We start from the raw sequence: 13086 nt of genomic DNA on the forward strand, positions 1-13086 counted from the left end.
CTGTTTGGAGGAGGAAGTATAGCAGATATTCCTCTACCGGAATACTGATGTTACAGACAAAAATCCTTCACCACATCATAGTCTCTGTTCATGGAGACAGCTGAGGAAATTTTAGGATCTCTCTTCTTCTCTTTCTTTCCCTTCTTAATAGCAACATCATCTAAAATGCAAATGTTCTTTTCCTGTCTAGCTTAACTGAGACATGAAGTGCTTGTGAAGGCACATTTACCACCTCAGATTCGGTTTTATGTGTTAAGCCTAGTTTTATTTCACTCCTTAGGAAAATAAAGTGGAGGAAATTTGTTTCTTTCTCATCAAGTGCGTATCTCAGGTTTCACGCTTAATTCTACAATTCCTTCAACGTTAGACAACTTCATCAGCATAATAATGTAAATCAAGTATATTGGGGGGAAAATACTACTAGCCCCCTATTAATAATGCATTTACTTTTCAGCACTTCTTCCTGGCAGAGTGAAATTCACAAGCAAAAAAACAGGTGATTTGACAAATGAGGTGCTCAGATTCTATGCTACTGCTCCTCCCTCACCCAGAGAAATGTTAGTATTACTGAGCTCCACCATAGGCTTTAAAAGGTTGGAGAAAAATTAATTTTCTAGGTATTTTAGTGACTCAGAACTGAGCACTATTCATGTTCTTTATCATTACAAATGTTTAAATGACTTTAGTATCTTCTAGAAAAGTAATGGCAGCTGAATCTGACTTTTTGCATGGCAAGACTTCTAATTTTCAAAAGGTCAACTGAAAACAGTCTGTATTTTAGTATAAAGTTGGATATTTTCACATTTATTTTAAGTTGTTTAAAGTCACCCTAAAACATACAGAATTCCTAGTATTGCTTACAAAATGATAATGTATCTATAAGAAGACACTACTCGTGTTCAAACCCAGCCTAGAATTGCTAATTTGGCATATAGGTAAGTGTAGATATATGAGTCTTGAGCTTTCTCCCATCAGATTATAATAGTCGAAGAGCAAAAAGCTGAGAACATATACTAGCTTGTTCCAGAAAGAAATACAATAATTTCCATAACTAATCCGTGTTAGACCTCATTAAAACTCATCTCCCAGCTACCAATTCAGCTATCCTGCTTCATATTTCTTAAATAGCTTGATCACAATTATCTTTTTTTATGTCCTACTTTATTGCACAGCACAAACATGCATTTTATTATACTCAAAAAACCCACTAAAAATACACATTTATTTTTATGTGTCTATAAAAGCTGGACAGAACTTGCTTGAATGTCTCTGCTACCATGAATAAGATTTCTTTCTTTCTTTTCTTTCTTTCTTTCTTTCTTTCTTTCTTTCTTTCTTTCTTTCTTTCTTTCTTTCTTTCTTTCTTTCTTTCTTTCTTTCTTTCTTTCTTTCTTTCTTTCTTTCTTTCTTTCTTTCTTTCTTTCTTTCTTTCTTTCTTTCTTTCTTTCTTTCTTTCTTTCTTTCTTTCTTTCTTTCTTTTGTAAGATGATGTGCTTAAACTCTTAAAATACTTTGTGTTCCTTTGTGTCAATCTCAGTATTTTAATCCCTTTTTTTAAGTCTAATTCTGTTTCTTGTTTATCTAGTCTTCTCCTCAATGTGTTTGCTCATTTGATGTTATCCAAACACTTTTGTTATGATCACAGTCATTCCTGCATGTTGCTAAAATCTCATTGAAAAGAGAGAATTTTCAATTGATTGCTGCAGCATTCTGTTGCAAACCTGTCCCACCTCTCCTACTGTTTTCAGTTAAATGGCAAATGTTAAGTCTCTTGTGCTTTCTTTCATTCTGCTCCTGAGTCTGGATACAAATAAGAAAGAGAGAGGAACAGAACTTAATGACTTTAAATTGTGGTCATAACTTTCAGGTCTTGAAATGAATTTGGGAAGTATATCATCCTTGCTAGTTGTTCTGCTATCTTAAATTTCCTGGACTCAAGGTCACTCCTCACTTCATTAAATCTATGTCTGTTTAATTAGTCTTTCAGGTGAGGAACACTAAATTTGATTGAAAAACAGCAAGTGAAAAAAATTTTCCTAATGTCTAGTCTAAACATACCCTGTTGCAGCTTGAAGCCATTCCCTCTTGTTCTGTTGCTAATTACCTGTGAAAAGAGACCAGCACCAAACTCTCTACAATGACCTTTCAGATAGTTGTAGAGACTGATGAGATCTCCCCTCAGCCTCCTTTTCCTCAAACTGAACATTCCCAGCTCCTTCAAGCGTTCTTCATAAGATTATTTCTCTAGGCTCTTCACCAGCTTCGTTGCCCTGTCCTGTACTCGCTCCAGCACCTCGATATCTCTCTCGAATTGAGATGCCCAAAACTGGACGTAATACTCCAGGTGTGGCCTCACCAGTGCTGAGTACAGGGGGATAATCAACTCTGTACCTCTGCTTGTCCCACTATTTCTAATACAAGCCAGGATGTCATTGGCTTTCTTGGCCACCTGGGCACACTGCTGGCTCATATTCAGCTGCTTGTCAATGAGAACCCCCAGGTCCTTTTCTTACTACTTGTTACTGGTATTTCAGGTAGGCAGTAATAAGATAGCAACCAGTTCAAGGGCAATGAAGAGAGACTTCAGGGCACTGGGATGGCTGGTTAAGGGATCAGGAGTACAAGTAGTGTTCTCCTCTATCCCACCAGTTGCAGGGATTGATGAAGGGATAAACTGGAAGAGCTAGTAGACTAACTCCTGTCTCTGCGACTGGTGTTACCGGTAGGACTTCGGTTTCTTTGATCATGGGTTATCTACAGGACACCAGGCATGCTGGCAACTGATGGGGAAAGCCTAACCCAAAGAGGAAGGAGGATACTGAGACAAGAGTTGGCAGGGATCATTGTAAGAGCTTTAGACTAATTTAAAGGGGGATGGGGATGAAACCAGGCTTAGTAGAGGGGAGTCTGGGAGCAGCATGCCAGTTTTGAGGGTATTAGTGCTAGAATGGTCTTACAGTCTGTTGTCTCAGTGGATGTGGGGGATGGTGATCCATGTGGCAGCAAAGACTTGAGGGTTAGCAATAGGTTAGTAACTATGGAAGTGTCTGAGTGTGATCAGGTGGGAATGAGGGCTTGTGCCCCCAGAAAGGTGGCAGGACCATTAGCCCAGCTGAAGTGCATCTACACTAATGCATACAGCATGGGCAACAAACAGGAGGAGCTGGAGGCCATTGCACAGCAAGAAAACGATTATATGGTTGCCATCACAGAACTGTGGTGGGAACACTCACACAACTGGAGTGTTGCAATTGATGGCTACCAACTTTTCAGAAGGGACAGGCAAGGAAGGAGAGGTGGTGATGTGGTCCTCTAGGTTAGGGGTAGATTTGAATGCTTTGAACTTAACGTTGTGAATGAGAGTGTTGAGTGTTTACGGGTAAGAACCAAAGGGAAGGGCAATATGGCTGACATCATGGTGGGAGTTTGTTATAAACCCCCCCAAACAAGATGCAGAGACTGATGAAATATTCTATGAGCAGCTGGCAGAGGTCTTATGATAGCCTGCCCTTGTTCTTGTGGGGAACTTCAACTTCCCAGATGTCTGCTGGAAATACAACAGAGAGGGAGCAGTCCCAGAGGTTTCTGGAGTGTGTGGAAGACAACTTCTTGACACAGCTGGTGAGGAAGTTAAGTAGGGAAAGTGCCCTGCTGGGCCTGCTCTTGTTAACACAGAAGGTCTTGTGGGGGATGTAAAGGTTGGAGGTTGTCTTGGGCAGAGTGATCATGAAATTATAGAGTTCTCAGTTTTTGGAGAAGCAAGGGGGGTAGCCAGCAGAACTGCCACCTTGGATATCCAAAGGGCTGATTTGTGGCCTGTTCCAGAACATGATTGAGAGTGTTGTTTGGGAAGACAGTCCTGAAGGGCAAAGGAGCCCAGGAAGGCTGGTTATATTTTGAGGAGGAACTCTTAAAGGCACAAGAGCAGGCCATCCCCAGGTCCCAAAAGATGAGCTGACAGGGAAGAAGATCAGCCTGGCTGAATAGAGTGCTTTTAATAGACCTCAGGAATAAAAGGAAAGTTTACAGACCATGGAAATGAGGGTTTTCAACTTATGAGGAATACCAAGATGTAGTGAAGCTATGCAAGGGGAAAAGGGCCAAGGCTCCAGCAGAACTCAACTTGGCCACTGCAGTTAAAGACAACAAGAAGAGGTGTTTTCAGTATATCAATAGAAAAAGGAAGACTAGAGAAAATATAGGCCTGCTGATGAATGAGGTGCGTGCCCTAGTGGTGGAAGATGCAGAGAAAGCAGAGTTTCTGAGTGCATTATTTGCTTCAGCCTTCACTGCTAAAGCTGTCCCTCATGATTCTCACACCATGGAGGCAAGGGGAAAGATCTGGAGAGAGAAAGAACTTCCCTCAGTAGAGGAGGACTGGGTTAGAGACCACTTGGCCAAAGTGGACATCTATAAGCCCATGGGCCCTGATAGGATGCACCCACAAGTACTGAGAGAACTGGCAGATGTTATTGCTAGGCCATTCTTCATCACCTTTCAAAGGTCATGGAGAACAGGAGAGGTGTCTGGGATGGGTGGCTGACACTCCAGAGGGCTGTGCTGCCATCTAGCATGACCTGGACAGGCTGGAGAGCTGGGCAGAGCAGTACATAATGAGGTTCAACAAGAGCAAATGTAGGGTCCTTCACCTAGGGAGGAAGAACCCCATGCGCCAATATAGGTTAGGGGTGGACCTGCTGGAAAATAATTCTTAGGAGAAGGATCTAGAAATCATGGTAGACAGCAAATTTTCCATGAGCCAGCAGTATGCCCTTGTTGTCAAGAAGGCCAACGGAATTCTGGGTTGTATAAGGAAGAGTGTGGCCAGTAGGTCGAGAGAGGTCATTCTTCCCCTCTACTCTGCCCTGGTGAGGCCACATCTGGAATACTGCATCCAGTTCTGGGCTCCCCAGTTTGAGAGAGACAGGGAAGTACTAGAGACAGTCCAGCAGAGGGCAACAAAGATGACTGGGGGATTGGAGCACCTCTCTTATGAGCGATGGCTGAGAAAACTGGGACTCTTTCGCCTGGAGAAGACTCAGGGGAGATCTCATTAGTGCCTGTATCTAAAGGGTAGGTGCAAGGAGGATGGAGTCAGACTCTTTTCAGTAGCCAGCGACAAGATGAGGGGCAACAGGCACAAGCTGGAATATAGGAAGTTCCATTAGAATATGAGGAAAAATGTCTTTACTCTGAGGGGGACAAAGCACTGGAACAGCATTCCTGGAGAGGCTGTGGAATCCCATTCTCTGAAGACATACAAAAGCTGCCTGGACATGTTACTCTGCAATGTGCTTTAGGGGAATCCTGCTTTAGCAGAGCGATTGGACTAAATGATCTCTAGAGGTCCCTTCCAACTCTGACAGTTCTGTGATTGTGTGATTTGCCTTTTTCCAGTCATCAAGGAGATCTCCTGACCTCCCCAGCCATCTGAAGGCAATAGAGAGCAGCCTCACAATGGCATTAGCTGGCTCCCTTACCATCCCCCCCTCCCTGAGTTGCAACTTGCCAGGTCTCACAGGGGGTTGTGATTTTTTTTTTAATATTAGGTATTTACATTTCAGCCCATCACTGTGCAAGGTTATTATTCAAAGAAAAGCAGACACCACACCAGTTCTTAATAAAATCAGTAAATTCCCTGGCATTTTCCCTTTTCCGCAATAGGAATATTGCTATCTTCTTTTTTATTCTTTTTCTTCTTCTTCTTCTTCTTCTTCTTCTTTTTTCTTTTTTTTTTTTGAGTCAAGACAAAAGTAGTGAGATTGTGATTTTAAATCTAATTTTAAAAGTTTTTTTTGTTTTGTGAATGCACTGCAAAGAAATAGACGGAGACCTTTGAGGTTATAATGACCCCAGCAGCTAATCTGCATGGTTTCCATAGAGAGAGCAGTTCTGCAAAGGGCAGAAGAAAAGACAGGAAAAGAGTAATGTGATGGAGCTGTTATTGATATTTTGGAGCCTTATAAAATTGGGTTTATGGGTTTAGTTCGTAGGATGTTCCTTTTTTTCACTAGTGAAACAACTAAGCTAAAATAAATTAATCAATATATTATAGAAGCAAGAATGACTCGATATAGAACTACACAGATTTTGAAGGAAATAAATATTTCTGTAAGGTGAAAGTTTTATTATTAATTGGAACTCTAAAAATGCAATTAAAAATATGATTACAAGATTAATTAAAACAATTAAGAGTATACTTCAAACTGACACAGTTTTAGAAGTTTAGAAATCTAACAAATAGCTTTGGGATTTCTTTTTTTCTGTTGGTTTTTTTGTTGGTTTCTTGAGTGCTGGTGTTGGTTTTTTTACTGAATATACAGTGCACATGAAAAATGGGATGAAGCACTACTCCACAGTGACAAGGAGTCACTTTTGACAGATGTATCTTGTGTGAAAATTACTATTTTCCTTTGTCCAATTTCAAAAATCAAGCTTAGTGCTAAATGATCTTGCTGCAGTTCTAACTGCCAAAGTTGGAAAGGACCTAGTTAGGTCTTTACTTACCACAATTAAATTGGGGAATGTGTAAATAAAACCAAATCTGTGTCTTAGACAAATTACTGAAGTTATAGAGTGCATCAAGTTATTTTCCTTTGTTTTGGAGTATTTTTAAGTGATTTTTTAAATTATTATTATTTAAAAAGCCATTCTTCTAAGAATAATATTTTAAAAATTCTATTAGCAGAACCTTTACAGTGTAACTGTATGTGGTTTTCTGTCTAAACCATGTGCATAATAACACTATGCCCTTTTACATTTCAAGCAACTATGTATGAAGACCTCAAAGAGAACTGAGCTGAAGCTTAAGCCATCCTGACCTCAGTCAAAATTCAGTTCTAATATTTTCAAAAGAGAGCAAAAAAAATGAGTTTATAAAAAAACTTCCATATCACCACTCTTCTGGTTATTTTTGTGGGTAAGAGGATGGTTGCTGTTCTAGTTTTCTTAATTTTTGAGGGTTCATTTTGCTTCTTGGCCAGTTTTTTTTCAAAACTATGAGAGAAAAATGGAAAGCAAAGAGTCAAATTAGAAGATAAAATTAACACTCACACTAGCACTGCAACAGCTGGAAAAGCAGTTGTGAATTTTTACAGCCTGACTTTAGAGGTCTGTATTTTCTGTTAATTGGCACTTAGTGCTGTTTTATTTGTTTCCTATTTTTAAATTTTGGGTTTGACATGTTTAAATTCACAGGCACACATGGATGAAAAGGCAGGAAAAAAAGGATCTTTTAGATGTAAATAATCAAATTGCTTATGATATTTTTTGTTTGGTCTAGTGTTCTGCAATATGAAGCAGCATTTTCAGTCTAATGTGCTGGTATTTTAAAGCTATTTTGATCCTAGATAAAGCCTTGTGCATAAGAATGTTAAAAAAATATATTTAAAAAAAAGTAATTAAAAAATGAAAAAAAGAAGAAAAAAAGAAAATATTTCTGCAAGGAACATATTGCCCATAACACAGTGGACAATAGCAGTACTAGCTTCACCACAAAATCTTTTTTTTTCTATCAAGAGTAGAACAGAAATGCACTAATAGCAACAAAGCTAATTTATTAACAGAATATTCCCATTATAACACTTTTTCTCCTTTTTCCTTTGCTTTTCATCCTAACACCCTTGATTTTTATTAACACGTACTATTCTTACAAATAATAATTTCTTTGTTCCTTATATTGATATCATCACTTTGCTCATCATCATACATTCACTCAGTTGAAAAACATATTTTGACCCTTTAAATAAAATTCTCCATTTCCTGTTTTTATTTCTGTCTCCCAGAAAAATCTACTTTCTTCTTTTTCTTTCCCAAACAAATGTCTAACAATGAACAGCTCTTTCTCCTTTACTGTTTGCCTTTTCTTCCGAGCTGTTACTTTCACATTCTAACAGGGAGCTTTGACAATGTTGCGAATCTCCAGCTCCCACTGGGGGATTAACAGCCCGATAAGGATGGAGGTGCAGGACTTTGTGATCCTGGTGTGGCAAAAGCTCTGAAGCAGCTTCCCTTGGAACTTTTGGATGAGAGGCAAAATAAGGACTGACAATTCCTCATTGGGTTACTTAGCCAGTGTGTGACAAAAGACACATTCAAAGTCAATGTGATTCATTCAGCTGTGTTCGGACAATATGACTAAAGCACTTGAACTACTGGACAGGAATGTTTTGTAAAAAGCCAGACAACAGGAGTTATCTCCCCTGGATTCATATTCAGTTAGCTGTAATAGTCCACAGAGCAGAAAGGTGAAGCATCATAATTTATTGTAATGTCTTGCTTTTTCTCTCTGAAATTGTACTCTGCTGTGGAAGCAATGCCTGAAAGGGAGATGGGTTCAAGGCTTGGTCTGGTCTTGCAGGTACTAATAAATTTAACTACAGTCTCAGGAGCAAGACAGCAGCTTTACCTCCTGCAAGAGTTAAGTATTCTCTCAGTCCTGCTCAGTGAATTCTATGAAAGGGCAATCCAGGGATTATAATTAATGAGGAAAGTAATCTCTTTTTTTTTTTTTCTTTTTTTTTTTTTTTTAGTGACTGTAAAATTGCCAGTAGACTTCCAAGGTATCTGTTTAGAATTTTGATGGTATGCAGTACATCTGTAGTGAGATAACTTGACAGTGAACTGCATCACCACTGTACACAATATATTTGTTCCAGTGAAAGTTCATTAGTATACACAAGGATCTTCTGGCCTCTTGGTACTAGCAGAAAATGCCAAATTTTCTTAGAATTTATATGAAGATATAAAATTCTCATGAGCTGAGACAACGAAAATCTCAAAGAAATAATGGCTACAGTATTTTGTACTCATTTTGGGATATGATTTCTTTATGTTTACAGAAGTGAAGGCTAACATTTTGTTGAGTCAGCATTTTCTGAAATACAAAGACATGAAAAGTACTTACTAATGATTGTTTGGCTTTCATCCTAATATATCTAGAATGAGAATAGCAAGGAAAAATCTACCAGTTTTATAGTGCAACGTTCAGATCCAAGTTTATTTACCTCAATAAAGTTTCTTTCAGACTACATGCCATTATACTCTTGACAACTTGGTCAGAAGATACTGTCTTAGTGTCATTCAAGAATACAGAAATGTAGCTTGATTTTCAATTTTCTTTAAATAAGCTAGATAAAGAAATGAGAGACAATACCAAATATGTATAAAGACAGAAAATAGATATTTCATTGAGACTTCTTTTGATTAATTTGAACTCAAGCTGAATTTCTATCTATTACAAAATGCAATTTCCTAATTCCGAAACCTGTTGCAGAAGAAATCAGTTCTGATAGAGAAGAATAAATTATGGAACTAAAATGCACTGATTGCTGAAGTACAAATGGCCACAAGCTGCTCCTATTTATTGTACTCGTTAGTCATAAAGACCAGTTTTATAAACCTTGACAGCAGAAAAGAGCAAGCTCAATTTAAAGACAGAGCTGAAATGGGCAAATATGAACATGATCAGTTTTAAGTTTTGCCAAGAGAGAAATAATCATTAAAAGAAGATGGTCTGCTTAAAAACATACCATAAAAACTTTACAGTCTAAGAAAGCTGTAGGTAACTAAAACAATAGAATATATAAAAATATAAATTAGGTTTGATTTCTGGATATTGTAAGCATAAAGCAACAAGAGAATTTGAAGGAAGTGTATCAATGTACTGCTGAAAAGAAACACAGGACATTTGTTGGTTTAGTTTCAATATAGATGTATCTCTAAGGGTTTTTGCTCCTGTATTTGGAAACTGACAGGTAATTTCAGATCACAAAATTAAGAAGACATAATTTCTGTTCCAGAATTCATTGCAGATCTATAAAGTAAGTTATGGTTAAATCCAGAAAATTAGTTTTCTTCCCTGAATTTCTAAAGAACTATCAACAAGGTACTACAGGGAGGATTCTCCATTGTTAACATTTGGAAAGTTACTTTCACTAAGTCTTGAACTGGAGTAAGAGTTTCAGAAAGGTAGAATTTTCAGAGGGAGAAATTGTTCAGTTCACATAGTTTAGACCAAATCAGGACTGAAGCAGTTTATTAGCTTATTAACAACACAAAATTGAATGGAACTCATGACCCACATAGACAACAAGAGACCAACCTTGCAAAATTTTGATAAATGCTTCCAAATTTTCTAAATCACCATCTAGAATTAATTCAAACAGAGCACATCCCTTCTGTGCAAGATGTATGCCCTGGTTGACCACAGGGTTGAGATATGGCCCTCAGGAGGTGACCCCATGTCCCCAGGGTGCAGATCCCAAGTGCTCCCATGCTGGCCTGGTGCCAGCTGGAGGCAGTAGTTGGGGTGCCCACGGCCATGGGGCTACATCTGACAGGGTCACACCAGCCCCTTCTGCTGTCCTGTCCCCCTCTTCTCACACCCACTACAGTTCCTGATATTTCACTTATGTTTCTGTTTAGCTGATTTTTATTTCTTTTTCCAGAAGTCTCCTGATAATTTCCCAGTTACTCTTCAATTTGGCCAATGGTTATTTTCCTCTTTACCTATATCAGTTTCAGGCAAACAATATCTCAGGCAGTTTGGATATCCCACTCAGCTGCATACTTGGACTTGTTTCTGTCTTGTGGGCTGCTGTTATCCTGGCCTTTATACCAAGGGTGGGCCCTATAAGCCCACACAATTGAAAAACACAGACATTATTTTAAACAGTAAGAAGGCCAGGCTGTGTAACAATAGTCCTGTCATAATTGGTTTGAATTCCAGGAAAAAATGGTGAAATTGCTATTTGTGTGGCCTGACTGATCAAGAATGAACACGAGGATAATTTTGCTAATGTTAGCATAACTGTACTGAAAATAGGACTTGAGATATTAAATACGTATCCTTTTTTTTATTTTTCATCACCATCTAGTAAGTTTAAGCAGATGTGAAATACTTCTGCAAGGCACTTGATTCCTTCCAAGTGGAAATTCATTTTAGAAAACTGTCTTTTGACATTGGTATGGTGTGTGCCAAATGGATTAAAAACATGTCACAAAAGACTGGAAAACTGGAAGTTATTCTACAGCAGGTGTATGTCTTCGTGCAGTCCATGGTAGAATAATTTTTTAACCATTCTTTTACCCAGTTGGAAATATTACAAAAATCATTGATGAATTCAGTAGATGGAACAAAGATGATCAGTGTCATGAATGATGAAGAGAACAGGACAATGATATCAAAATAGAACATAAATATCAAAACAGGGAGTCAGAGTAATGGTGTGACTACAACATGTTGATGATCAGCTCTTCAGCATGGAAGAGAAAGGTGTAACAAAATCTGAAGGCTGGGAGCTGAAGTAAGGAAAAGCAAACCTCAAAATAGAGCAAGCACATTTTAAGCTGTGAGGCCATTAGGAAAAGTTTACCAGGATTTTCAGTCAAAATTTCTGAAGTAAGAATTGGATATTATTATAAAGGATATGTCCTAGTTCAGGCCAGAATTATTTCAAGAAAGTTTTGTGGACTGTTATACCAAACTGGAATGGAATGCTTTGTCCAGAGCAGCTCCAGAAACCTCCAAAGACAAAATCTTATACAGTGTCTTTGGATAAATAGAGTAAATCCATTTAAAAAACCAAAGTATTTTAATTTTATTAAGGTCCCTAGTGATTTATGCCTGATATTAATAACAAATCTATATAAATTACACAAATGGTCTTGTTGTGTCAGCACCTTTGGAAATTAGATTAGCAACATCCACCTAACGACAAGCTTTGCTTAATTTAGCCAACAAAAATAAGTAGCTTTTTCCCAGTGACATTTACAATTAAATAAATGAGGGAGTGAGTAACATTCAGAAAACTAAGCTTTTACACAACAGAATGCATTTTTTTAATATATTTGTTGCAAGGTCTTTTTTACTTACACATAGCTATTAACAACACTGGCAATAATCTGCAAGAAAAAAATCAAAATTTTGAATAAAATCAATCTTTTTTTAGCTTTCTGTGCTACAGAAGCAAAGCATTTCCACATCAGGTCCTTTACTTGTAGTTTATTGCAACTTACTTTTCCATTCCAGACAGAGACATACATGCACCCAAATTTCTGACCATCATAACCATAAAGTTATTTGTTTTAGGAAAAAAAAAAAAAAAAAAAAAAAAGGCCAACATAATCATGCCATTAGTTTAATACTGCCTTAATGTCTTTAAGTGTTTTTTTGTTTTTTTTCCTTAGGATGAAATTGACCCCAGTGTTAAGGACGGCAATCACATTGATTTGGAGAAAGTACACTGTTCTTGGTATAATCACTGCTCTTGAAATCTCCATCACTGATCTCATCCTTATTTTGTAGCTATGTTCTACTTTAAATTACTGTAGTACATCAGATAATGATCACACCCCACCCCATTCCTGAATGTTTTCTCTTCAGAGAAGTCTTGCAAAATATAGCAGAGAATACTATAACTCTTCTCAAATTCCTTCCTCAAATGATTAATCCCTGATGGCTCTTTATTGTGTGACTTGGCTGACACCAGGTCAGAGAAGATTAGGGTTTTACTGCCCTCATATTTCAGATCCTTATTTTAGTAGTTGCAGACAGGTTTCTTTCTCCTTCTCTTATATCAGTGTTGCAATTACAGTCCTCTCACATTACCCTGAAATGCTGTTCCACTTGTGGGCATCCTGTAATTTCTCTTCCCAAGCAGCACATCTTGCCAGATGAAAGCTTAGCCACACAGAGGTCTTCAAATAATTTGAAAACTTCCATCACTGCATTTTTTTAAGAGTGTTATTTTGCACAATACAAGTTTATAAATGTATCTGTGGAAAATGAGGTGCTTTTGTAAGCATCTGAGTAAGTATTTTTAATATGCAATTTTACAAACAGTGTAATGTTTGAAAATATGTGTTTTTTACCTTCTTCACCCAATTCTAGTGAGGCTGTAGCTGCAAAGGGAATTTGTTTTACAATGAGGGCACATCTCTGCCAATATCTTATGGCACAAAAACCCCAGTAGAATTTTAATTTGCATAACATTACACATATTTGCATAAAATATTGCCCAGTGGTACTGAGTACCAGTATCTCCCTAAGCCCCAATTAATTAATCTGTATCCCTCCAGATCTAC

General features: G+C 37.8%; 1 protein-coding gene across 7 annotated transcripts in view; it reads left to right on the top strand.

The window, feature by feature from the left end:
• Positions 1-13086, top strand: part of RALYL (RALY RNA binding protein like) — a 404897-nt gene that overhangs the window by 215773 nt on the left and 176038 nt on the right. The window lies entirely within an intron of this gene.

Source organism: Apus apus, chromosome 2 (assembly GCF_020740795.1).
Source record: "Apus apus isolate bApuApu2 chromosome 2, bApuApu2.pri.cur, whole genome shotgun sequence".
In the NCBI taxonomy this organism is placed as follows: Eukaryota; Metazoa; Chordata; class Aves; order Apodiformes; family Apodidae; genus Apus; species Apus apus.